This window comes from Pelobates fuscus, chromosome 6 (genome assembly GCF_036172605.1).
Source record: "Pelobates fuscus isolate aPelFus1 chromosome 6, aPelFus1.pri, whole genome shotgun sequence".
In the NCBI taxonomy this organism is placed as follows: domain Eukaryota; kingdom Metazoa; phylum Chordata; class Amphibia; order Anura; family Pelobatidae; genus Pelobates; species Pelobates fuscus.
Window position 1 is genome coordinate 227,379,582 of NC_086322.1, and position 26,940 is coordinate 227,406,521.

Sequence of the window (26,940 nt, forward strand, 5' to 3'; positions counted from 1 at the left end):
TGCAGAAATCCATATCATTCCAAAGGGTTCACATACTTTTTCTTGCAACTGTGTATATATATATATATATATATATATATATGTGGTTAATGGTGGTGGAGAGGGGGCTCATAATAATTTAAAAATACAGATGGAAATAAAATTATATTTTGTAACCAAACTGTCAACTGGCACTGTACTAATCCATAACAAACGGATTATAATTTATTTTAAAGAAAAAAACATAGCTGGAAATTACATTCAAATTAAACTCAATTAACCTTCCAAATAAGATTTCATGCTAGGTCCATGCTTAATCTTCTCAGAACCAGATGCATGTTTCGGGTGTGCCCCCAATTCCAAACGTCTATGCATCTGGTCCTACTCTGACTTTTTCAAGACCGTTGTTCAACTGCCTCAACTGTTGTTGTGCTACCTAATATACCTACCTTATACCTATTCTATATAGGCAGGGCCGGATTAACATAGGGGCTGATGGAGCTGCAGCTCCAGGCCTAGGCCCATGGAATAGGCCCATTTAAAAAAAAAAAAAAAAATAAAAAATAAATATATATATATATTTTTTTTTTTTTTTACACACTACTCTTAGGTTTGTCACCTGACTGGTATTTTACTGGCACAGCCAGTATTTGAGTCTGCCTGGCCGTGCCGGTATTGCAGTAATACCGGCAATACAAATGCAAGTATTTTTCTCAGAATAAATGGAGATTACTCTGCAATACCAGCACCGGCCAGTAGGGGTCACTGTGTGTGTAGAGAGGCAGGGATAGGAAGTTACAGCATATCCCTCCCTGCCTCTCTCTACTCACTGATCCGCGGGGGAGCAGCTACACAGCACAGAGTCCAGACAGAAGCACCCAGCCTGCAGAGACAGAATACAGCTCAGGTAAGTGAGGGATGGGGGGAAAGGCAGCATGGACACATGGGGACACTGAGACACTAGGGGACACATGTGGACACAGACACTAGGGGACACTGAGACACATAGGGACACATAGGGACACTAGGGGACACAGAAACTAGGGGACACATGGGGACACTGAGACACTAGGACACATGGGGACACAGACACTGGGAGACCTGGGGACACAGACACTGGGAGACCTGCCTACTCCACCTTGCCTTGCACTTAAAGACAAAAACAGTTTCTGGTCCTTTAATTGTGTTGTGCAAAGAATGGGTACGTTTGATATGGCACTTCGGATACAGCCGAAGTGCCGAAGTAGTCGAAGTGGCCGCCATTAGACAATCGAACACGTGGCGGCGGCCATTTTAATGCAGTCGAACGCGGTCAGCGGTGTGTGCCGTCAAATCCCTGAAACGTAAATCGGCCACACATTTGAACGAACACAGCTGACCTGTACCTTCCTCTACCCTTCGACACCGCGGCTGGAGACTAAGTCCCGTTCGAAGATTCGAACACCCGTTCGAATAGGACTTTGTCATCTTTTCATGGGAAATAGACTGCCACTCGACTAACGACCACCGCAGAAGTTTAACCCCGTTCTACTTCGACAGTTCGACAGAAGTCGAAGTGCGTTCGACTGTTCGAACGCCGCCTTCGGATGGGACTTTGTCAATTTTCAAGGCAGAAATAGACCGACCACACAGCCTGAATCTGTGGAACTGTTTTGGGCATGCAAACAGGCGTGCGGTCGGTCCAAAGAGACTTTTTCAATATCTCTGGAACCACTGAACCGATTTGTACGAATTTTTTATATGTTTGTCCCCAAGTTGTGTGGTTCATAAAAATATATAGTTTTATTCATGTGTGAAATCAAAAAGTTTTAGCTTGGAGATAATTTAGGAGATACAGTAAGAAACTCAATTATCTCCCAAGCAGAGGGGAGGGAATATGTGGGATGTAACCGTTATCTGGTTGGTGAATGCCAAATTGCCTGTGGGCGTCTCCCTTGTAGGGGAGCACTGCATAAAAGCAGAGTACCTGCCATTAAACATCAGTTCTACTTCACCCTCAATCTAGAGTCCTGTCTCTTATTGGGGGTAACCGCTATACAGCTATTCACACTAGCTCTTGTAAGAGCTTCTTTACTTAGAATACGAATGGATGCTGAGAATCCTCCTCACTGATCGGGAAAAGGACACCCTCCAGCGGTGGAAACCCCTGTTACACGGGGTAACCGCTACACCCATGTCTCCCAGTGTCTGTGTTCCTAGTGTCACAGTGTGCATAGTGTCCCCATGTGTCCCTATATGTCCCAGTGTCCCTATGTCTATGTCCACAACTGTTCCCATGTCTCCCAGTGTCCCCAAGTGTCTGTATCCCAGCGAGTATCCCCAGTGTCCCCTAGTCTCCCAGTGTCCCCTAGTCTCCCAGTGTCCCCTAGTCTCCCATGTCTCTGTGTCCCTAGTGTCTTAGTGTCCCCAAATGTTTCAGTGTCCCCATGTCTCCCAGTGTCTGTGTCCCTAGTGTCTCAGTGTCCCCATGTCTCCCAGTGTCCTCATGTCTCTGTGTCCCCGGGTCTCTCAGTGTCCCCATGTCTCACTGTGTCCCTAGTATCCTAGTGACATGGGGACACACAGACATTGGGACACTGGGAGAAATGGGGACACTAGGAGACTAGGGGACACTGACACTGTGATACATATGGACACTGAGTGACTTGCGAGACTGAGACACTGGGAGCAATCCATCTATAGCAGAATCAAACTGTGAGTAGTTTGTTGGTGATTTTACAGAATTTTCTCTGATGTCACTCCTTGTGATTATACAAATGATTAAGGCTGGTATTTTATTCCAAGAAAGGTGGCAACCCTAACTACTCTTCACATACTCTTGCTTAGAGGAGCACTATAGGGCCAGGAACACAATCATGTATTTCTGACCCTATTATGTTAAAAACACCACCCTGGCCCCTTCTTGCCTCTCTAAGTATAGTAAATATAACTTGTATTCAAGTCTGCAGCTGTTGGCTCTGCCTCTGAACTGACTGTCTGCTGACATCATCAGAAGTGGTGGTCTGAGCAAATTACAATACTTGCCCATAGGATTGGCTGAGACTGTCAACTAGGCAGATCAGGGGCAGAGCCAGCACAAGTCCAACATAGCCCTGGCCAATCAGCATCTCCTCATAAAGATAAATTGAATCAATCAGCATCTCTATGAGGAAAGTTCAGTGTCTGCATGCAGAGGGAGGAGACACTGAATGGCAGTGCTGCACATTAGGCAGTACTGCCCCAGGAAGCACCTCTAGCAGCCATTTAAGGAGTGGCCAGTGGAGTTATTTTCTCTGAAAAGACAGTGTTTACTGCAAAAGGCCTGAATGGAATGATTCTACTTACCAGAACAAATACAATAAGCTGTAGTTGTTCTGGTGACTATAGTGTCCCTTTAAGTTTGGAAACTTAAGAGGGATGTATGGGAACAAAACTTGTGTGGACTGGCTGACAATAAAATTAGTTTAGGTAATGCAGACGTTGGTCTCTCTAACACTGTGGCATGACCCCTTTCTTTTACACTTACTACATACACCTTTTCTCTTTCTCAGACTATATACCAGGAACTTCTGCCTGCTAGTAAGAAGGTAAGGAGACTAGTGGACCAGCAAGTGCTAGGGGACAGTCATTAGAAAGCATGGAGTGAGCACATCATTAGACGCATTTATGTGAAGCTCAGGGTGCTGCCTGCATAGTATGCCCTTAGTTGGACAGCCTGCGGGATTGGTGGGCAGCCTGACATGCATTCATGCCAGGCTGGCCTTCCAATTCTTTGGACAGACATGCCCCCTTTTTGGGCATGTTCTCCCCTTTTGGCAGGTCTGGTCACGTGTTCTCCCCTTTTGGCAGGCCTGGTCATGTTCTCCCCTTTTGGCAGGCCTGGTCGCACCAGTGGCCCACCCTTTTACCCCGCCCATTGACTTCCTGCTTCACTGGACACTGCTGTTAGGGGGTATGGATTTACTTGAAAGATAAAAGCAAAAATTAGAGAGAGATTAGCATAGAGTATGTGTTTTCTCATAGCTGCATCCTATGAGTTTCCCTCCAGCACCATCTCCATCAGATACATGACGCTTGGGAGGTATGACTGTTTTAGTGTTTTTGGTCGATAAGATTCCGTAATTAGGCCCATCATAATTGTCAGCACCAGGCCCAGTGTGCTCTTAATCCGGCCCTGTATATAGGTGCAAGTGTAGCAATATAATCAATGTTATTCAATTTATCCGTCAGTGGTTTAATGTTGTGGCTGATCAGTGTAATATGCATTCACAAAAATGCTGCACTTTTGACGTCATCTGCTGACCCCCCTACCTAGACATTCTGGACCTCTCCTCCATTAATCTTTTCTTTTACTTCCTACCTCCGTCTTTTCTCTATAACTCTCTTATTATTATTTTCTTCTGCTGACCTGAGATATAGGTTGTTTTTAACATAGTCTATGAAAAGGCAAAGGTATTTTTGGACGATAAAGAAACTTCATTTAAATCTGTCCTAAAACGATTGGCATACTTGTGGCATGTTATATGAATCTCTCCATTCGCCCACTGTCAGGAGCGATATACGGCAAGTATGATACAGTATTCAACCAGCTTGCTACAGTTTGCGTTGCAATTTGTTTCTTCTTCAGATAAACAATCATGATGCTTTTAGTTTTAATGTATGACAGCTATATAACTTGAGCCAAATGTAGAGAACAAAGGCAACCATTTCACTATGGCAGGGTAATAAATAACATTTCAAAAATACACTTTTATAGTATGTAATGTTTTTAAACCTCAAAAATGTGCATTGCATCTGCTTTTAAAATTAAATGTAGGCTAACTGATAAATTAAGTATACAAAATGTTCTATTTTTCGTCTTTTGTTTGCATTATTATGTCTACGGTACATGCTCCACTGTTGTGCTATTTAGATATTACATGATGTGTTTAGGCTAGGGTTAGTGGGTGAGGTTTGGAGTTAGGGATGGTGTCTGGGTAAATGTAAGGGCTAGGGGAAGTATGATAGGGTATTGTAGAGATTTAAAGGGAAGCGCCACTGACCAAATAAAATAAATAAAAAGCACTCTTTAGTAGATATACCCCCACTTAAATACAAACATGTATTTTCATCGGCGGTATATCTAAAAACATTTTTCTAAACATTCAGATTTCTTGTAAAATGTTATAAGCTCAGACAGAACCAAACATTTACCTGTATACTTTTAGTACTCAAAATGGACACAGTATATTATTATTATTATTATTTTATTATGTATATAGCGCCATCAGATTCCATAGCACTGTACAATGGGTGGACTAACAGACATGTAATTGTAACCAGACAACTGGATGTACAGGAACAGAGGGGTGGAGGGCCCTGCTCCATGAGCTTTCATTCTAGAGGGAGTGGGGTATAGTGACACAAAGGGTAAAAGTAGGGGTACGAAGTAGGTTGTTGAAAAGTATTAATTGAGGGCTTAGTGGGCAATTTTTGACAGTTGCAGGAGAGGAGTCATGGAGGGTGAGGGATGAAAACCTGCTAATCGTTTAATTGATATGCTTTCTTGAAGAAGTGGGTTTTCAATGATTTTTTGAATGAGTGGAGACTGGGTGAAATTCTTATGGAGAAGGGAAGGGAGTTCCACAGAAGAGGTGCAGCCCTGGAAAATTCTTGGAGGCGAGCGTTAGAGGTAGGAGTACGGACAGAGGATATACGTAGGTCATTGACAGAGCATAGGGGCCTCGATGGGACATACTTGTGTATTAGGGAGGATAGGTAGGTTGGAGCAGCATTATATAGGGACATGTAAGCAAGCACCAGAATTTAAAATTGAGCCCTATATCTAACTGGAAGCCAATGCAGGGACTGACAGAGCGAGGAGGCGTGAGAGGTGCGGGCGGACAGGAAAACGAGCATCGCCGTCGCATTCCTTATCGATTGCAGCAGTGCAATCTGGGAACACATAAGACCACTGAGAAGAGTATTGCAGTAGTGCAGGTGAGAGAGAACAAAAGCATGGACCAGCACCTTATCCGCATGCGGGGTTAAATAGGGGCGGATGTGCGCTATGTTTTTGAGATGGAAGCGACAGGATTTGACGATTGATTGGACATGAGGGGTGCAGGAGAGGTTGGAGTCAAAAAGAACACCCGGGCAGCGAGCCTGCGAGGTAGAGGTGATGGTAGCGCCGTTGACTTGGAGGGAGACAGACACGGGAGTACTAACACTTGAGGGAGGAAAGACCAGAAGTTCTGTTTTGGACAGGTTGAGTTTAAGGAAGTGAGCAGCCATCCATTTGGAAATCGAAGAGAGGCAGCCAGAGACACGAGTCAAGATGGGTGGAGAGAGATCAGTAGAGGACAGGTAGATTTGCGTGTCGTCTGCATAGAAATTATAATGGAAGCCAAAGGAGCTGATGAGTTTACCATGGGAGGCAGTGTAGATAGAGAACAGTAGGGGACCAAGGACAGAACCTTGGGGGACACCGACAGAGAGGGGTTGGAGAGAAGAGGCAGAGTCAGAGAAAGAAACACTGAAAGAGCACTGGGAGAGGTAGGAGGAGCACCAGGAGAGAGCAGTATCCCGTAGACCAAAATTATGGAGAATGCGAAGAAGATGTTGATGATCAACAGTGTCAAAGGCAGCAGAAAGATCAAGGAAAATTAGGATAGAGTAATGGCCACGAGATTTAGCAGCAATTAAATCGTTGGATACTTTGGTCACAACCGTTTCGACAGAATGACCAGCGCGGAATCCAGACTGAAGGGGGTCAAGCAGAGAGTTGGTTTCGAGAAAGTCAGTCAGTCAGTCTGTCAGTCTGGTGTACACAACTCTCTCGAGGACCTTGGAGGCAAATGGCAGTAGCGAGACAGGGCAGTAGTTGGATGGGGAGTTAGGGTCAATGCTGGGCTTTTTCAGAATTGGGGTTACAGTTGCATGTTTGAAGGGTGAGGGAAATGTGCCAGAGGAAAGGGAGAGATTGAAAATCTTAGGGGAAGAACAAGAGAAGGAGACATAGTGCAGATGAGATGTGAAGGAATAGGTGGGTTAAAAGCATTTCATCTTCTTTATTGGTTTTTTAAAAAAAATAAATACAATAGAACATAATAGCAGAAACATCTAAAAATATACAGCAGGAAGGAACAATAAAGTGAAAAATGTATATTGACCTTGGGGAAACAGTCAGGATAAACAAAGGCCCAGTAAACTGAATACTTTTTGTATGTGAGTTGAGAAAGCAACATCTTAGATGCAAAGCCGATCACATTTAATAGACATGTGTCTGTCCTGTCTGTCCTGTATGTTCTCCACGGGTCAGTATACGTTTTTTTACTTTATATTTACTGCCTGCCATAGATTGTCTTTTTTTTGTATTTTAGTTTTATTTTGTTATATTTTTGGATACCAATAAAGAAAATGTCTCCATTTTAAGTGCAAGAAGTATACGTGTGAATGTTTGGTTCTCCTTGTAGAGGTTTGTGTGAGAGTACAGCAGTAACATTGGTTCCTAGTGCAGAAGCAGGAGCAGAAAAAAAACGGCCAGGAGAAGATGGCTAAACTCACAATCGGTTTGCATAACGAAAGAATTTCTGCACAAACTGTCAGAAACCATCTCAGGGAAGCTCATCTGCATGCTCGTCGTCTTCATCGGGGTCTCGACCTAACTGCAGTTCGTTGTCGTAACCGACTTGAGTGGGAAAATGCTCACATTCAATGGCGTCTGGTGAGCAGTTTGCTGATGTCAACGTTGTGGATCGAGTGGCCCATTGTGGCGGTGCGGTTATGATATGGGCAGGCTTATGTTATGGATAAAGAACTCAGGTGCATTTTATTGATGGCATTTTGAATGCACAGAGATACCGTGATGAGATCCTGAGGCCCATTGTTGTGCCATTCATCCATGACCATCACCTCATGTTGCAGCATGATAATGCACGACCCCATTTTGCAAGTATATGTACACAATTCCTGGAAGCTGAAAACATCCCAGTTCTTGCATGGCCAGCATACTCACCGGACATGTCACCCATTGAGCATGTTTGGGATGCTCTGGATTGGCGTATACAACAGCGTGTTTCAGGTCCTGCCAATATCCAGCAACTTTGCACAGCCATTGAAGAGGAGTGGACCAACATTCCACAGGCCACAATCAACCACCTGAACAACTCTATGTGAAGGAGATGTGTTGCATCTGAGCTCCTCAATACAATAAAACTGCACATTTTAGAGCAGCCTTTTATTGTGGCCAGCCTAAGGCACACCTGTGCAATAATCATGCTGTCTAATCAGCACCTTAATATGCCACACCTGTGAGGTGGATGGATTGTCTCGGCAAATGAGAAGTGCTCACTAACACAAATTTAGACAGATTTGTGAACAATATTTGAGAGAAATAGGCCTTTTGTGTACATAGAAAAAGTCTTAGATCTTTGAGTTCAGCTTATGAAAAATGGGGGCAAAAACAAAAGTGTTGCATTTATCATTTTGTTCACTGCAATTAGCCATTAATACAGTTCTCTCTGCCTAATGAGAGTAGTTTGGAAGACCGAATCAGGAAATGAATTAATGTGGCAGGAGTTACATAAAGCAACTGCTGTCAAAGGTAGTAGCCACTGCTAATCCCGAGCAGACCAGGACATGTATGTCTTAACACTGCTGTGAGATTATGGGCCGTTATTAGTCAAACTGTGCACTTCGGTGATAATGCATAATTCACCAAATAACATGAGGTATGAAAACAGATCATATAACAAAAGATAGAATGTGCTATGTTTCCTAACAGTATATCCATTTTGTCTTTGAGATCCAGCTATATCATCTCCTTTCTTTACCATCAAAGTTACATATCAAGGTAAACAGGATGTTATAATTACTATTATTATAGATATTAGAATAAAAACTGAAAGTCGTGATTTACATAAAAACTGAAATGTGGGTCCTTATGTTAATTACTTATCCTGGCTTTATGTTTGATGTGTTCATATGCATGCTTCATTTAATGACTATACATATAAGGTTACCAATCGTATTATTTGTATAAATGCTGCATACAAAAAAAGTGTTTGTTACCAAGTTTATATAGAGATTTATAAAGAGGTTTAACTATTATTTAAACAGTGAGTTAATAGCAGTATCATAAAATAAACATCACCTTGCTAAACCTGCATTATATTGCTGAGGCAGACAGGAAGTAAGCCATGGGGCAGTGGTGTTGGGCACTGTAGCCCTAACTTCAAGTATAATACATTACTGTCATGCATTATTTTGCCACATATTCCAGCAACACACATCTTTCTGATGTCATTTTAGAAGCTGATCAGTATGAGCCAGCATCATTTTATGGTGATCGATTCCCTTACGGTTGATGAACAGGTACCTCCATCGTTTGTGCAACATCGTCCTCATAACTTTTGGTGTTGCAAAAATGATAATGGCATATTGTGCTTTTTAGGGCTATTTAAACCCTCTCTGCCCTGTTATAGTTTTCCTTGTGGTGATCAGAGAGTGCAAAATAGTTCATTTCTGGTATACCAGCTCAGGCTAGTTCCTAACCATTCCCAATTCAGTGTCCTTTGACTTTGGCGTGTTTATCCGTTTGTGTGTCCTTCTGTATTCATAGACTTCGCCTTAATACTTACTCTGCGATTTGCTTGCTATTTAGACTGTTATCTTTATTTATTTCTGCATTATACCTGGCCAACCTTAAGGACCAGTAATATGCTTCTACCTATTCTGTATATACTTTAGTTAGATCTGACTAAGTTCTGTGCCTGATAGTGGATTTGTGAAAATTACCAAAATGGTTTAACCAATGAATTAAGATGGCAGACAAAATACTCCTGTCCCCATAACAAGGGTTAGGTAAACTCAACAAAATGACAAAAATTACAGGGGCTGCACCCAGTTTCCTAGCACCCTAACCTAAACTGCAGAGAATATGGTGTTATTTATCTCTCTTTTATTTGCCATAAAAAAATGTAATTTTATATACTAATGTATGTGTGCTTATCTTTGTCCAACACCTAATACTTTGATTTTCCAAATTAATATATATTCTCCAAATATTTTATTTTGCAATATTCTCATTTTCACACAGCTTACAAAAATCTGCTATATGTTCTGCCTGAAACGATGTCAAGTTAACAAAACTGGACTTGAGCCATTTTCCTTTTAAAGCAAGCTATACAGTCTCAGTTGGATGTAACCTAACATCAGATAACACTATTGCATTCTGGGCAACGGGAGGTATACTAAACAATGGCAGCTGTATTGCATCTGGCAAGCTATTCAGTTCATTGAGGTTACTGTACAGCTAACACAATTACCAAAATATGCCCTACTGGGAAAACACATTACTCATGCAAAAATAAAAAACAGTGATCTTAAGAATTAGAAAGAAAGATAAACAGAATGGGGCAGCTTTACTGAGGGCAGGACTGTGAAACTTACACCAGTCTGCACCTGTTCATGTACGATACACTACAGTACTCTGTCCTTGGCCAGGAATATACACATGACTGATATTTGAATTGGAAAATAGTTCTTCAAGCAAAATGCATGTTATCTTATTAACAATACAAAGAGAACCGCGGCACTGAAACTATGCCATATAATTTGTACCGCTGCAAGGCTCTGTACTGTACGTAAGTGGAGCTAGGATGTCCCCAGATTTGAGAAAGCTCCTGAGGAAAATCAGTTTTGTGTACAATATGAAGAAGTTATTGGCTGATGTCCTGGCCAACCTCCATAATTAGATTTGGTGCCTACTTAGCCCTATTTTCTCCCATTGAATCTAAGTAAACTTTGAAACCTAAAAACTCATATACATGTATGTATCCTCATTTCCCTCCTTCCCGATTCCATTTTTTTCTCTCCTTATGTACTGTTGTCATTGTGTCCTCATATCTTTTCTGTTTGATCTAATTTAGCCCTCTTTATGTCTGTGTTGTTGAATTTTTATCTTTACATTACTCTAAAGACTGATTATTTGTTACTAATTATAACCGTTTACTTTTTATTATTCTTTACATTATTTCTTGCCATGCCAGAGTTTATGGAAATGGGTGGAAAAAAAAAAACACAATAAAAAAAGCGTGGAGAGAGTTTGAACTTACTGCCTAGCATTACCTATGAAGTGATATTTCTATTTTCTTTAACCCCTTAAGGACAGAGCTTCAGAAGCTTGACTTACGCTTAATGACACAAGCAATTTTCGCATTTTCTTGCTGTTTGCGTTCAACTGCAATTTGCATCTCTCTCATTTATTGCACCGACACATATTATATACTGTTTTTTAAAGGACAGAAAGGGCTTTAATTTGATATAACATATATATATATATAAATGCTTACTTATTATAAAAAAATACAGAAAAATGCAAAAAAAATGAAAAATATTGTTTTTTTTACAGTTTTTGCAATCATAATGAGTGCATAATTAGTGCAGGTTAAGGAAAGTAATTAAAAATAAATTCATTTATTTGTTCTGATTTACAGAATATATAATGTGTCTGGGATTTTAAGTTTTTTTTTGGTAGTTACAGGTCACAAAGCACAAGGAGTAAAATAAAATTTTAATGTGGAGCGATTTTAGAATTTGGTATGTTTGTCTTGTAAGCCTAATAGCCATACAATAAAACAAAATTGCCACACAAAAGTATATATTTATATAAAGTAGACACCACAGGCTATTTACCTAAGGTTGTTTTGACACTTTCTACGTAGCCATTTTACCGCCAACCTCTGCTAAATATTGGAGTAAAATTGTGTTTTTTTGGGGTTTTCGCACACAAACGTATAACAAAGAACTTCTCATGTGTATTTTGTAAAGTTGGTGTGTGCTATTCCTGTACAAAGTTTTATTATGTGTTCAGTTACTTCTGCTGAGTACAACGGTACCCCCATTGTATGTCTTTGGCACTATTTCGTGAAGCTACAGTGCCATATAGGAGACCTGTCCTTTTCAGTATTCACAGTAGAATTTTGAGAGACGGATTTAATGAGCCTATGCTTCCATTTGGGGTATTATAACAGTTTGACTGTTCAAAACCCCCCACAAAGGCCTACCATTTGTAAAAGTAGACACTCCAGGGTATCTCATAAGGTGCATATTGTGCCTTAACATGCCCCCATTTTTTTACCATTACATGCCAAAGTATGTGGTAAAAAATAATTTTGTGTATTTTTTACATACGGATTGCATTTTTGCTGGGCATTTTGTATATTTCATATGTGCCACTAAGTTCAAACCCCCCAAATTATGCTCAGCTAAGTCTTCTGAGTAAAAGGACACCCCCATTGTATGTCTATGGCACTATTTTGTGAAGCTACAGTGCCATACAGGAGACCTGTCCTTTTCAGTATTCACAGTAGAATTTTGAGAGACGGATTTAATGAGCCTATGCTTCCATTTGGGGTATTATAACAGTTTGACTGTTCCAAAAAAAACCACAAAGGCCTACCATTTGTAAAAGTAGACACTCCAGGGTATATCATAAGGTGCATATTGTGCCTTAGCATGCCCCCATTTTTTCACCAATATATGCCAAAGTATGTGGTAAAAAATAATTTTGTGCATTTTTTGACATACGGATTGCATTTTTGCTGGGCATTTTGTATATTTCATATGTGCCACTAAGTTCAAAACCTCCAAATTATGCTCAGCTAAGTCTTCTGAGTAAAAAGACATCCCCAATGAATGTCTTTGGCACTATTTTGTGAAGCTACAGTGGCATATTGGAGACCAAGCCATATCAGTTTTTACAGAACTTTGAATTTTGACGCTGGGCCTATGTGCAATTTCCAAGCATCTTCGTAAGTTTTAAATTCAAACTACCCCACAAAGGCCTACCATTTCCTAAAGTAGACACCCCAGGGTATTTCAAAAGGCATATTTTGAACCTTAGCGTGGGATAATTTTTCCGCTAGCTTGTACCAGGTGTAGTGGTAATAAGCGTTTTTTCTGCCTTTTTGACACACAAAGTGAGTTTGCACAGTATATTTTGCAAACCTTATGTGTGCTACGACTGTATAATACTTCATATGTTGCTCAGCTATGTCAGCTGAGTACAAAAATACCCCCGTATGTACCTTTGCCAGGTATATGTGGACATCAGAGGGGCACATTTGGGACATAGTCATTCCAGTTTTTTTCAAACTTTAAATTTTTACGCTGTGCCCATGTCCCATTTTAGAGTATTTTACCAGGCTATATAATTCAAACTACCCCACAAAGGCATACCATTTCTTAAAGAAGACATCCCAGGATATTTCAAAAGGCATATTTTGAACCTTAGTGTGGGATCATTTTTCCGCTAGCTTGTACCAGGTGTAGTGGTAATAAGCGTTTTTTCTGCCTTTTTGACACACAAAGTGAGTTTGCACAGTATATTTTGCAAACCTTATGTGTACCACCACTCTATAATACTTTATATGTTGCTCAGCTATGTCGGCTGAGTACAAAAATACCCCCGTATGTACCTTTGCCAGGTATATGTGGACATCGGAGGGGCACATTTGGGACACAGCCATTCCATTTTTTTTCAAACTTTACATTTTTACGCTGTGCCCATGTCCCATTTTAGAGTATTTTACCAGGCTATATAATCCAAATACCCCATAAAGCCATACCATTTCTTAAAGAAGACATCCCAGGGTATTTCAAAAGGCATATTTTGAACCTTAGCGTGGGATCATTTTTCCGCTAGCTTGTACCAGGTGTAGTGGTAATGAGCGTTATTAAATTATTTTTTTTACTTTTTAAAACTTTTTTTACTTTTTAAAACTATTTTTTACTTTTTAAAACTATTTCTTAAACTTTTGTTTTGCTTATTCATTTTTTTAAAGTTTCCTAAACTTTCGTAAAACTTTTTTTTACAGATTTAACATTTTTCTAAGCTTTTTCTTTTACCGTTAACCCCTAACTAGCAGTAAGCAGCACTAACAGTAAATTCCCCATTTTCCCATAACTCCCACCCACCCCAGCTAGCAAAATATTTAATTATACAATATTTAAATTAGTTAATTAAATTAATTTAACCCCTGAGGGTTAAAAAATAAATAAAAGTTAATCGTCAGGGGTTAAAAACAAAATTAGATCACAGTATAATACTGTGATCTGTATTTTGATCACTGTAGGCAGTGATAGACTGGCAGGGAAGGGGTTAATTTTTATTTGGACTGGGTAAAGGGTTTATTTTTTTTTATTTTTTACTTAAACGTTATTAAAACTTTTTTTAACTTAATTTTTTAACTTTTTAAAGCTTATTTTAAAACTTTTTTAACGTTAACCCCTAGTTAGCCTAACACTAAATCCCCCAATTCCCCACTAACTTCCACCCTCCCCAGCTAGCTAAATTTATAATTTTAAAATATTTAAATTAATTAATAAAATAAATTTAACCCCTGAGAGTTAAAAAAAAAAAAAAGAATTAACCCTCAGGGGTTAAAAAAAAAATCAGATCATATTAAAATGTAATCCCTGCCAATTGATCACTGTAGTCAGTGATCAATTGGCAGGGAAGGGGTTAATTTTTTATTAATATGGGTAAAGGGGGGTGGGATTTTAATTTAACTTTTTTTTTTTACACACCAGGGGGCAGGATCACTGAAGATCCTTCTCCCTGCACTTCACACTGAACCCGGAAGTGCAGGGAGGCGGAGGTGAGTATGCAGAGCACATGTGCCCGCTCAGACATGCTGTCAGAGCGGGCACATGTACTGGGACAGCCCGATCCGGTGCTCCCGGTCTGCCTCTAATACAGAGGCAGACCGGAGCACCATTAACCCCACGATCGCCGCGATTGCGGCGATCTGGGGTTAATTTTACCGCGTGACGGACGAGGTCCGTCATCCGTCGTTAAGGGTATCCCCTGGATGACAGACCTCGTCCGTCACCCGTCGTGAAGGGGTTAAATATGTAAATTCTCATCAAACATAAGAAATGTTACTCTAAATTTTGTTTTGTTTTGGGCATTCAAGTGACTTTTTGTCTTCATGTGTTTATTGTGACATTTGAGTATATGATTTTTTTAATATAATGCTTTGTTTACTTCTTTCTCCTAATAAAAAAAAAAGATCATAGAAATACAAAAATAAAAATAGCATTTTATTATGTAATTAGGATTTGCTTTCCTTAACTAATACAAATAATACACATGTAGATGTAACGGAAGTAGTCCACACAAGAGGGGGTAGATAGAGAGCTAGATAGATGAGCAGGTCATCAGACCTGCAGGTAGACAAGTAGCCAGATAAACAGAGAGCTAAAGAAACATTAAATAGATTAAATTATATGAAATTGCAAATAAATAGACAGACCGACAGATAAATAGAAAAAAATGGCTAATTAAACACACTATTGCACTGCATTGTATAAAAAGGTTATTTGGTCCAATGTACAAATCAACAGAAAAAAACAGTGACTCAGGTATTATTAATATTATTAATGACATTTATATAGCGCCAGCATATTCCATAGCTCTTTACAATATTATCAAAGGGGAAGATTTAAAAATAAATGAGACAATTACAAAAACTTACAGGAGCAATAGGTTGAAGAGGGCCCTGCTCAAACGAGCTTACAGTGTATAGGTACTTATTATATCGTTAATTTCCCTAACATGTGTAGGTAATGTCTGCTTATTTAGAGGGCAGGGGACTTCCCCCTCGACTTACTGTGACTTCACTGTACTAACAAAAACAAAGCAATTCTTCCAAATGTGGAGATTTCGATTTTTGCCATTAAGTTGTAGGGTTACAAAACACATACAATGTCAGTCAAGTGCTGCAGGATGACCCGAAGTAAAACAGATATGAGCAAGCAAACATGCACAGTTGTCTTTTTATTATAAAAACTTTGAATAGGCACACATTACAATCTAAAGAATTTGTGAACTAGCAGTGTTGCACTCCGCAGCACTTTCCAACAAAGAGATGGAGCCTTCATTCATGTATACTGAGCATTCCAAAAAACTTTTGTGATAGACTTCCAGGAAAAACACATCTGTCAAAATATATAATAAAACAAATATGCTTCTTCCTGAAGTACTGTCCCTATCATTACATTTTTGTATTCTTTTCTAATTTTGGTTAGAGAATTTCATGACAGATTATGTGAATGTCATATTTAGTTAAGGTTTGGATCTCATACTTATACTTAAATTTTGAGAGGATTTTATTTTTAAAGGCAGCATCTGTGTAACTCTTGGTAAATGATTTTATCATGGCAACAAGTGTATGTTTTATAATTTAAAGGAACAATAACTACAAACAACAGGAGCTACAAACAAATTCCAGTCACCATAGCTGTAATATAACTATAAAGCCCCACAGCCCCCCTGTAACTAATGTAAAAGATAAGTTTACTCACCTTTATTCCAATGCTGCGCGGGTACGCTGGCGCTGGCCTCGCCCCTTAATCCGCCTCTTTGGCTGACATCACATTTGACAATCTCAGCCAATCCAGTGCTTTCCCGTAGCCAAGCATTAGATTGGCTAAGATCGTCAATTGTGATGAACTCAGCCAAGGAGGAAGGGCGGTGGCGGAGCCAAACACCACCCTGGCCAATCTGTATCTCCTTATAGAGATGCATTGAATCAATGCATCTCTATTAGGAAAATTCTGCACGTTGTGCAGCACTGACCCAGGAAGCCGTCTAAGTAACTGGCACTAGAGGTGTCCCTAGGCTTTTCTATAAAAAAGGCACTGTTTACATGAAAATGTCTGTATGGACTGACTATACTAACCAGAACCACTATATTAAGCTGTATTTGTTCTGTTGATTATAGTGTCTCTTTAAAGTGGTTCTTCCATTATTTTGACTGTCCGCATCCAAGATCAGTGAAACATCTCTATTGATGACATGCCAACCCCACAGGATCTTCATTCCTGGTATTGCCATCAATATTTCGAAAATGGCTGCCACCTTAAATTTCCTCCTCTGCCTTTTCTAAGGCCTGCATGTCAAATAACACACACACCTGCTGAAGACCTTTGGAGGTCTACAGGACTGTGTTGATTCTCGGGACCTCACAAGAGTTAACACAGTGAAATGTGATGCGACGCTGGAGGAGGGAAAATACTGAGCAGTTACCCACTGACATAGTTGACAAAGGATGTGGAGCTTGTCTAAAGTGCCACCCCTTGTCAACCTGCATGTTATACAAAAGGAAAAGTAGTCCCTACCTTACCTTAAGCATACATTTTTGTAAGTAATGATTGTTTTAAAGAAAAACCTCTAACACAACATTATTTAAAAAAAAAAAAAAAAGACAGCACTATTTTAAGGTAGTTTCAAATCAATTTTTGGAGAAGCACGCTCTGTGTAACATCTTCCATATACTCATTGTTTCAGTGTTTGCACATGTCCCTTTTTCAGATTTGGGCCTCGGTTTATTATTTTTGGATACAATTTTGAATGGATTATGAATTTAAAAAAAATGTCTTACTGTTCTATTTTTTTATATATATATATATATTTTTGTATACATATTTTATTATAGTTTCATATTTAAAAAGTGCTTTAAAAAAAATAATAAATTACCTGAAAAGTCTATGCAAAAATATTTAAATTGGGTACTTAATCACCATGGCTAGTTAGCATTGACTTTTTAGATGTGTTCTTTCTTAGCCAATTTTGTATAAAATAGTGCATCATTTGATAACTTTGATTCCGAGAGTCAACCAATGCTTTGACTTAATACTATATATATATATAGTAGTAAGTTAAAGCTTTTGCACTCCTACTTCACTACAAATTGTAGCTGGTGCTCAGTAACTGAAACGTTGACCGACCTTTATGAAATCTGAGCAATAAAGCTTAAAAATTCTTGGAAATCCTTGGATTGCTGGTATTATCTGAAAGCGTGTGTGTGTGTCTGTGTGTGTTGCAAGTCACTGAAATGCCAATAGGAACTACTTTGCCTTATGACATTTTCCTACACTTGACATATCTTGACAAACAGACAGAGCTACTGCTGCCAAGCTTTGTCAAGTCCTCAGCCATCACTAGTGACGGCTGAGGGAAAAAAAAGGCTCCTCGCTGGATTCTCCATAGACATCGGTGTTGTACTCTTGTGCATGTGCAGATAAAGAACCAGGATCTGAAGAGGACTTCACGGTAAAAACAAATGGTGGTGGCCACAAAAGGACAGATTCTAGGTAAGTAAAAACGACTGTACCTGGGGGCGGAGTCTAACCGCCATGCCGAACAGACGCACGGGGTAAGAGCTCCTGGCGGGCGAGAGAAACTGAAGGCAATAACGGCGGCTATACAGCCCAACGACAGCCCGAGGTGTGCTACCCACGTTGGGGGTGCACTGAGGTCTCAGGGGATACCCTTTGGGAGCCTGTCGGGGCATATTGAGTGACAAGCAATCTGAGGCCTGTAGGAGCGAGAGCCGGGAAGAGGCGGCCGCTCTCTCCGACGCCGGATACCCCAGCTGACCTCCTAACCCCCCCCCCCGGACCGGTGGGGGTCATCCCGGTCCCCGCAAGACAAGCGGACTAACGAAGACAACAAGCGAGCTGAAATAAATACACGGAAGAAGCACGGGGCAGTCGGAGCGCATCCAAGATGGCCTCCCGTCAAAAGCCCAAGAGAGAGACCACGAGCAGTGGTCTGAAGCCTAACTCCCAGGATGCCCTCGACCAGCTCTGCTCAGTCTTCTACAAGATGCTGCGCGGCCGGGGCATGCCCTACCATCAAGCGGCCCGGACAGTGGCCTTGTGGATCCGCCCGGCGACCCGCCGACGCTACTACGGTGTCCCACAGCAGACATTTCAGGCGGGCGTCCGCCGGAGCAAGCACGGACAAACACGCAGGCGGGAAGCAGACCGCGCCATCCCGGGCACATACACCCACATCTACACAAGCGGTGACGAGCAAACCGGACAATCCCAAGGCCCCAGCAGCATGCCAAAATGCAGCACCTCTGACCAGTTAGCCACTATGCTGCGACTGGGAGCTGGAGCAGCGCATCTAGTAGCGGCACCAGAGTCATTACAACCGCACCAAGCGAGGGATAGACCCACAACAGGCAACCGGCAGGGTGGTATCCAGTTACACCTACCAAGGCTCAAGCCAGAGGGAAGGGATGCTGATCCTGATATGGGGAAGAACTTTCTGCCATGGCCCAACCGAGGCATAGGGTGAACAGAACTGTATGATACCTCATGTATTTTTGCTCTTTTTAGTTACACGTTTTTTCTAATTTTTGTTACCTTTGTTAATACTCATCATCCAGTGGCATCAACTCAGGCACACTGACATAGCCTGTATATTATAAAGGTGTGCAGCTTACAGCATATAGAGGCTAAACATCTATCTTATATAAGACCATACTCCATGTCTACATCCTGTTCGATTAGAAAAACATCCCAAGCTGCACTAGAAATGTATAAGTGTGTGCCTAGACATTGTGTCAGTGTCTTCACAAATTGAGCAAGCTTGTTTATTATCTACTAGTACATCTATTGTATGTCCTGTATTTTCTACCCAGTGGGGTTTCTTAACCTGCTTCTCAGTTCGAAAGCTTATATTACCTCTGACTCTCTAATGATCTATAATAATGGATCTAAGCTACATCTATCGTACCTTAACAGCTCAGATAAGCACCATGTTGTCATGTTTATGTTATATGGATACAGTGCTTTCCTCTGTCCTTAACTCATGCAACTCTTGCCTGTTATGCAGCATTGTCACCTAAGGGCAGCCACAGTAGTAGGCTTAGCTCGATCTTGTATATCTAGCATGTTGTGAAGCATCCTATTCATATAACCTTATACATTCCTTAATGCCTACCTAATGTGATACCATACTATAATGACTACCCACCCAAGCAATGTTAGCACTCTAAGCCTGAAAACCAATGCTTTAACCTCTAGACCTACTCTTATGTTATTTCAGTTAATGTCGCTATATCTATTATTGTTGCCTTGTCAGATTAATGCCTGATTACTAATAATATAAAATTGTGCAGATTATCTATTTGCCATGTTTGACACTGTAAGAATCACCATCTGGGGTCTTTGAGGTCTTTGGAAAATATGCAAAGACCCCAGAATGCGACAGAGACTTAGGCCAGTGTCACGCAATCTGTTCTGAAAAGATGCTTTTCAAACATAATTTTAGGTTAGTAAATGACTGGTTTTGCTAAACTGTGGATTTTGATAATCAACTAGGTAAATAATACTAGTTATCTCATCAAACATGTAAATTGTGTTAACCACTTATATGGGGGAGGGGGGAGAGGTGCGGCATTCCTGGCACTATAATTACTACAGCATGAGCGTGCAGTAGTGGTTATGGTACTTAGAGTGTTTCACTAAAAGCATATGTAAACCTGAAAAAAATAATACTATAAACCTTTTCATATATGTGTGACATGTCACGCAATACTAAGTCTAAACCATGAAACACGTCAAAGCAAATCTGAAATCTACTAAAGAAAAATAACAGAGAATATTAATCTATGGAAAATTACCATCAGCTGGCACTAAAAGTGTTAAATTGGAGCCCTCAAATAGACAGGTCACACAGAACATCATGGTTGTGATGAATTCCATGGCAATAGTTTCAAAAGCTCTTAAAAATGTTTTATTTGGGTGGGAAATTATAATTATTTATAAAGCGCTAGCAAATACTGCAGCGCTGTACAATAGGTGGACTAACAGACAAGTATTTGTAACAAGACGAGTTGGACGCACAGGAAAAATAGAAGATGGCTTGACGTGTAAGAGCAATAAGTACTGAAAGTGGCACTGTTTGCATTTCTGCTTTTTCAGGTGCAACTCACTCAATGAATCTGCTTAGAGGACTGCCTTGGATGCCTCTGTCGTTCCAGGGAACAACTTAACACTAACTTGATATTAGACACTATGTACATTTTGGAAACCTATTAATTATAATCTATAACAGGACTTTCATGATCAATTTACTAGCTGCTGAATGTTATGTATCATGCAAAGGGCTTTCATGTTTCTGCCAAAAAACGTGTTGATATCTGGCAGCCGCATGGCTCGGCTAGAAGATCATATTATTGTTTACACGTTCTAAAGCGGGATAGTACCTCTAAGGAAGATATTCCTGCATTTATATCTTTCTGACTACAATAAATACAAAATAGTAAATTATACTAGGAGGTTAAAGGGATTATGCTCCCATTTTCAACTCACACTTTTGTTTTAATATGTGCAAATACTCTTACATTGAAACTATATATTTTGTGTGTTTGTAAGATTTATGGTGTTCTGCCTAATATTCATTAGTGGGGTTTTTTTCTTCAGTTGTTAAGTAATACTATAGCATTGTGACAGTAGGTTTATCAGTAATTAATAAAGATCTCATAGTTTTTTTTGGTTTTGTTTATTTAAAGGGCACTATAGCTTAATAAAGCAGTTTTGATGTATAGATCATGCCCCTGCCTTCTCACTGCTAAATCCTGCAGGAGCATCCGTATGTAATTAAAGTTTAATTGTAGATTATACTAGCTTTAGTGTAACTATAATCTTAATTTTATTAATGACAGGAGGCGAATATTTGCTTAAGTCTCTCTTTACTAGAACTCCACAGCAGCACATTAACATAGAGAGATAAACACCAAAGACAAAAACATAAGGCATCTATATAAGGCTCCTCCTAAGCCACCATTTCCTCTTTCACGCTGCGACATAGTAACGTACACAACAATAACAATAACAAGATAAAGAAAAATTTTCAACATAGCAATGAATGCCATCTGGAAAAACTTCGAATAATGGATGAACTTGATCTTCATCCTGCCAAACAGCCGATTCTATGAACTGAAGTCGAACCATTAAACTGAAACGAAATAAACAGAATCGAAAACACTGATTAGTGAACGAAATGTACTGATCAAACATAAATCCCACGATCCAGTACTGATAAAATAAAGACATGAAATCCATCACTAATGACCGTCAATACAATATAACATGCACTTCCCACAACATCACCCCAGACTACCAAACCTAGCCCAGATAATCAGACAAATCAACAGCAATACAATCAATGCAATCCATCCAAAAAAAGGGGGGGAAGAAACCAAACTGGGTGGGAAATATTCGCCTCCTGTCATTAATAAAATTAAGATTATAGTTACACTAAAGCTAGTATAATCTACAATTTTATAGCATGACAGGAGGCTTCATATTTGCTGTTTTAACGCTCCGACAGCAAAGCAAAAGAAACATAGTCCGACGGTCCAAAATAAACTGGCGCAAAAACTCCTCACGGGACCGGACCGCCACATACAAAAAAACGTCCCGAGGAAAAACGCCCATCAAGGAAAAACTCGGAAGCAGTAGCGCCGCTAACCGAATGCACTCCAAGAGTCACATTCACCCCTGCCAGTGTCAATAACCATCTCGTCCATCGAAATTGGACAGGGGCGAAGGATCGGACATCAGAAATACGTCTGAACGAAACCAGACACAAAAGAGAGGGCAGACACAGTAGAAAGCTGGCGAAGGGAAAAAACAAGGAACTCCGGCCGAATCCCGAAGAAAAACTCTAGAACCATACTTACCTCCCAGAGGGAAGGGTATTGAGGCGTCGGAGGGCGTGCCAGCCTCATCCCACGAAGAAATCTGCAGACCAGCGGGTCCTGACCGATGGAAAAAGACCTCCAAACGGAACGCAACCGCCTAAATAAACGACTAATCACAAGAACCAGACGGCACAACCGTCCCAAAACATCGAGGAGGGACAAGACACTCATTAAGTTGGTCACGGGCCGGAAAAAGGGTTCAGCATCCTGTCCCAAGCACCAACGACACTATGAAAAATCCATGCTGAGAGGAAACAACTCCTCGTCCCGGGAGCTCAGGGATCCCAGAGAAGGTCCCTGGCCGAAAGTGACGACGCCTCGACATAACAGGCACTCCCGAAAGAGTCCAAGAGGAGTATTCTAGAGGACGGTAATAGAAGAGGATTCCGACAGGAAAAATCCAGAAGCTCAGTGAACCCGACCGATCTTGCCATAGCGAAGTCAACAACACTAAGGACACACGTCGACCACAAACTAGAAGTAACACCTGGGGAATAGAGGCGAAAGGAGGAAACACCTATGCTTCCTGAGAAAACAGCCGCACCTGTCAGAGCGCGACCATCACCGCGCACACTGCATCCGAGAGTCAACCAAAGCACGACCGAATCCGATGGTCGTCCCGGAGGCGAATAGACCCACCATGAACAAACCCTAGCGACGTACGAGTACGATGAAGATGGGTCGAGAGAGCGCCCAGTCGCTGGCATCCTTCCAATGTCTGGAGAACCAATCCGTCGTGAGGTTTGCACCCCCACGGCAGATACACTGCCTGTAATGCGATGTTGCGCTGGGGGCAGAAGCTGGAGATCCCCTTCGTCACCTCCAGTGTGCGAGACCGAGCGCCACCCAAGCGGTCTGAATATTGCACCGCTGAGACCTTGTCCCTCCGAAGGTGGACGCAACAGTCCGACAGGTGACTTGCCAGGCTCCGAACTGCCAACGAACCCGCAAACAATCCCGGCAATTGATGTGGAACTCCGATTCCTTGTCCGACCACGGGCCGCCCGTGGACCCGATCGTGCACGTGGCACCCCAACCCCAAGGCTTGCAGTCGATTCCAGCACGAAATCCGGGGTTGGTCCGAATAATGCCTTGCCGTTCCAAGCGGCCATGCGCAGAAGCCACCAGCGCAGTCCGGCCCCCATGTCCGGGAACAGAGAAAACCATCCGGTCTGAGGAAGGTCACATGCGTAGAACAGGGGTCTTCAGCCGTTGCATGGCCCTGTAATGTAATGGGCCCGGGTATATTGCCTGTATCGAGGCTGAGAGGAGGCCCACCACGCGAGCAAACACTTGAAGGGGAAACCGAACTTGCCTCAAGATCCTTCTCATCACCTCCTCGGCGGATGCCATCGGTGCCAAAGGCAGACAGAGAACACATGCCGTCGCATTGACCACGACACCAAAGAACTCCACCATCTGGGAAGGTTCCAAAGTTGACCTCTGCAGATGAACTATGAATCCCAGGAGCTCCAAGAAGGAAATCGCCGAACGTGTGTGACCTCTGAGCCTGGAGGGATCTTCGCAGATGACCAGCAAATCATTCAGAAACAGGAAACGGACGCCTTACGACCAGAATCGGGCGATCACGCGCGTCAGAAGCTCGGTGAAACACCAAGGGGCCGAGCTGAGACTGAACGGGAAGCAGGTGAATTGGCGAGGGGTGCCATTCCAGGTGAAGCGAAGCCACCCGCGACCACGCTTGTCCACCAGGACGGGGAGGTAAGCATCCTTCAGGACCAGTCACATGAACAAGTCCCCCGGCTGGGGGAGGTCCCGGAGGAGATGAATGCCCTCCAACTTGAAGTGGTAGCAGACAACGAAGGTGTTCAATTCCCGAAAATCGGCCACCGGGCGGAGCTCCCCTGACTCCATCTTCACTAGAAAAAACGAGCTGAGGAAAAACCCCCAAATCCGGGCTCGCTGGGTAGCGCCAAGGGTGAGCAGAGTCCGAACCTCCGAAGCTATCAAGGAACGTTGAACTCTCGCGGTGAAGGAGACACTCGGAGGTCCAACCGGCGTCGGTGGGGAGGCAAAGTCCATGACCTAACCTCGTACTGACTGATGGACCCCTGCATTTGAAGACACTTCCTGCTACCTGTCCCTGCAGTGAAACAATCTATCTGTATGCAATAGAGGGGGATTGAAAGTGGCAGGCGATGTACTCACCCGTAGGTAGTCTCGCTTGTCCTTTGGCCTGGCTCCACGACCTCTACCTGCCCTTCGGGTGCAGGGAGGTCTGGGCTGGTATGGTGGAAAAGAGGATGGGACACGAGATCTGTGGGGTCCGAAGACCAGCCGGGATAACAGTGAGCGAAACACCCTCTTTATAGAGGGCTGTGCTTTATCCAGGGAAACAAATAAATTGATGCATTCCTGTAGCTCCTTAGTGAAAAGTTCCCTGAACAGTAGGTCTTATAGCCAGGGGGCCCAATTCTTTGTACCCTAGCTCCGATAGCTTGGTCTCCATACGGAACAGAGCCGTTACCTACGTTCGGTGCAGAAACCACATTAGCAGTGCCTAGAAGGCAAATGGGGCGTAGCGCCCAATCCTGCATGACGGCCGGGTCCAGGGTCGTCCCATCCTTGTAGGCCACGTCCGTCAGGGCCAACATCCTGCACCAAGGGGCCCAACCTGTCCAGCTGTACATCTTGTGCCGAGCGGAGGCGACGCTCGACCCTTTTCGTGGGGTCCCGACCCGTACGATTCAAGTACGAGGCCACCAGGGGGTCAAAATCTGGGTCCCCCGCCACCTTGTCCGGCAGGACGGCCAGGGGCATTACGCCCGAAGTTTCTTGCGGACCTCCTTTTCCAGGGGTCTACGGACCCAGTAGCGCACGAATTGTGCCAAGTGGTCGGGCGACGACCATTCTGAGGACCTGGGGTGTCAGATAGTTCAAACAGGGGTTCTCCCATAGCATCCCGAAAGGTGTCGTCTCCCGGCACCGCTGAGGGGGCCTCTGTCCTTGGCGCGTCTTCGTCCTCCCAGCGCCAACTGGGGCCATCGCCACGGTCCTCGTCCCAATCTCCATCCTCCACAGAAAGGGGACTGGTCTGCCCGCCACTCATCCAACACGGCCATAGAAAGGGGGGGTAAGGAGGCCTCCTCCCCTGCGCCCGATATACGACGGCGCCTGGCCGGCGAGGTTCATAACCTCGAACCATGTCGCTTCGCCGGAGCCTTGTCCTTCCGGGAGCGTGGTTCAGGGCCTTCACCCTTCCAATAGCGCGTTTGCGCACTTGCCTGCTCTCTTTCCTGAGAGTCTGACTCAGCCGAGTCGTCTGCCAAAAGGGGGGGGATTCTCTCGCACCCCCGTCAGTATGAGGTTGAGGAAGAGCCCTCGCCAGGGCTTACTCCACAGAGGCGGCCACAGCCGCATTAATCAATGCCTGCAAGTTTTGCTCCTGCGCAGCAGCTTCCATGATGTATGAGATACGGTACGTGATACCTAAGGAGACTGAGAACAGGTATCAGTAGCAGGCAGTAGGGGCAGCACCCCTAGTATGGCAGAGGCAAGTATTAACGCATGCAGGCTCAACAAATCTTGTTCCAGGGGAAGGAGCCATCAGATCAATAGCATGCGTAATATGGCACAGACAAAGCAGGCCAATCACGGGGCACTGACAAAACAGGCCAATCAAGGGGCACAGACAAAGCAGGCCAATCATAAGGGCACCGACAAAGCAGGCCAATATATGGTCACGGGCAGCACCGGCCCAGAGGTATGTGAAGCAGGAGTGTAGGTCCCTGTGGCAGCCGTGTAGGTATATCTTGACATGCAGTGCGTGTAGGGCAGAGGTGCAACCGGGTGCAACAACAGCACAGTGATCGAAGCGGATCCCATGCAGGAAGCGTGTAGTGGAACGACTCGAGCCACTTATATCCCTGGGGACATGCAGCAAGGGCAACCACAGCAAAGACATGCAAATAAACAATAGCATGCACTAAAGCAACCAGCTGCAGGCAGAGGTAGAGACACCTAAACATGCTCAGAGGAAAACCAGAGGAAAAACCCAGTAGAAAATACCCCAAACAGGGGTGGGGGGGGGGGGGTGGGGAGAGGGGGGGCTGAGAGTAAGCCCAACCTAAAACAAATGAAAAATTAAAAATAAATACATTTAATGCAACATTCATGTACCCTTAATTAATAGGTTAGATTCCCCACAGCAAAAGAAACAAAGTTATATCCAAATATAAGGGAAGAAAAAAAGAATTGAGCACTACACCCTTAAGGAACAAACAGTACGTGCGGCAGAGACTGAACAGCAAGCTGCACACCCCCGTGGCCGGCCACGCGGTCACGGGGAGGGAAGGGTGTCCAGCAGCGGAGGAACCCGCGGTAGAAAACCAACACCCTGCTCCGTCCCCACGCCGCTCGGGGAGCAGTAACAAGCGAGCGGGGACGCGGGTAGGGCAGGGAGGTCAAAGAA

At 42.8% G+C, this 26,940-nt stretch overlaps 1 protein-coding gene across 1 annotated transcript in view; it reads right to left on the reverse strand.

Moving 5' to 3' along the window:
- CFAP299 (cilia and flagella associated protein 299) overlaps positions 1–26,940 on the reverse strand; it is a 534,984-nt gene that overhangs the window by 159,407 nt on the left and 348,637 nt on the right. The window lies entirely within an intron of this gene.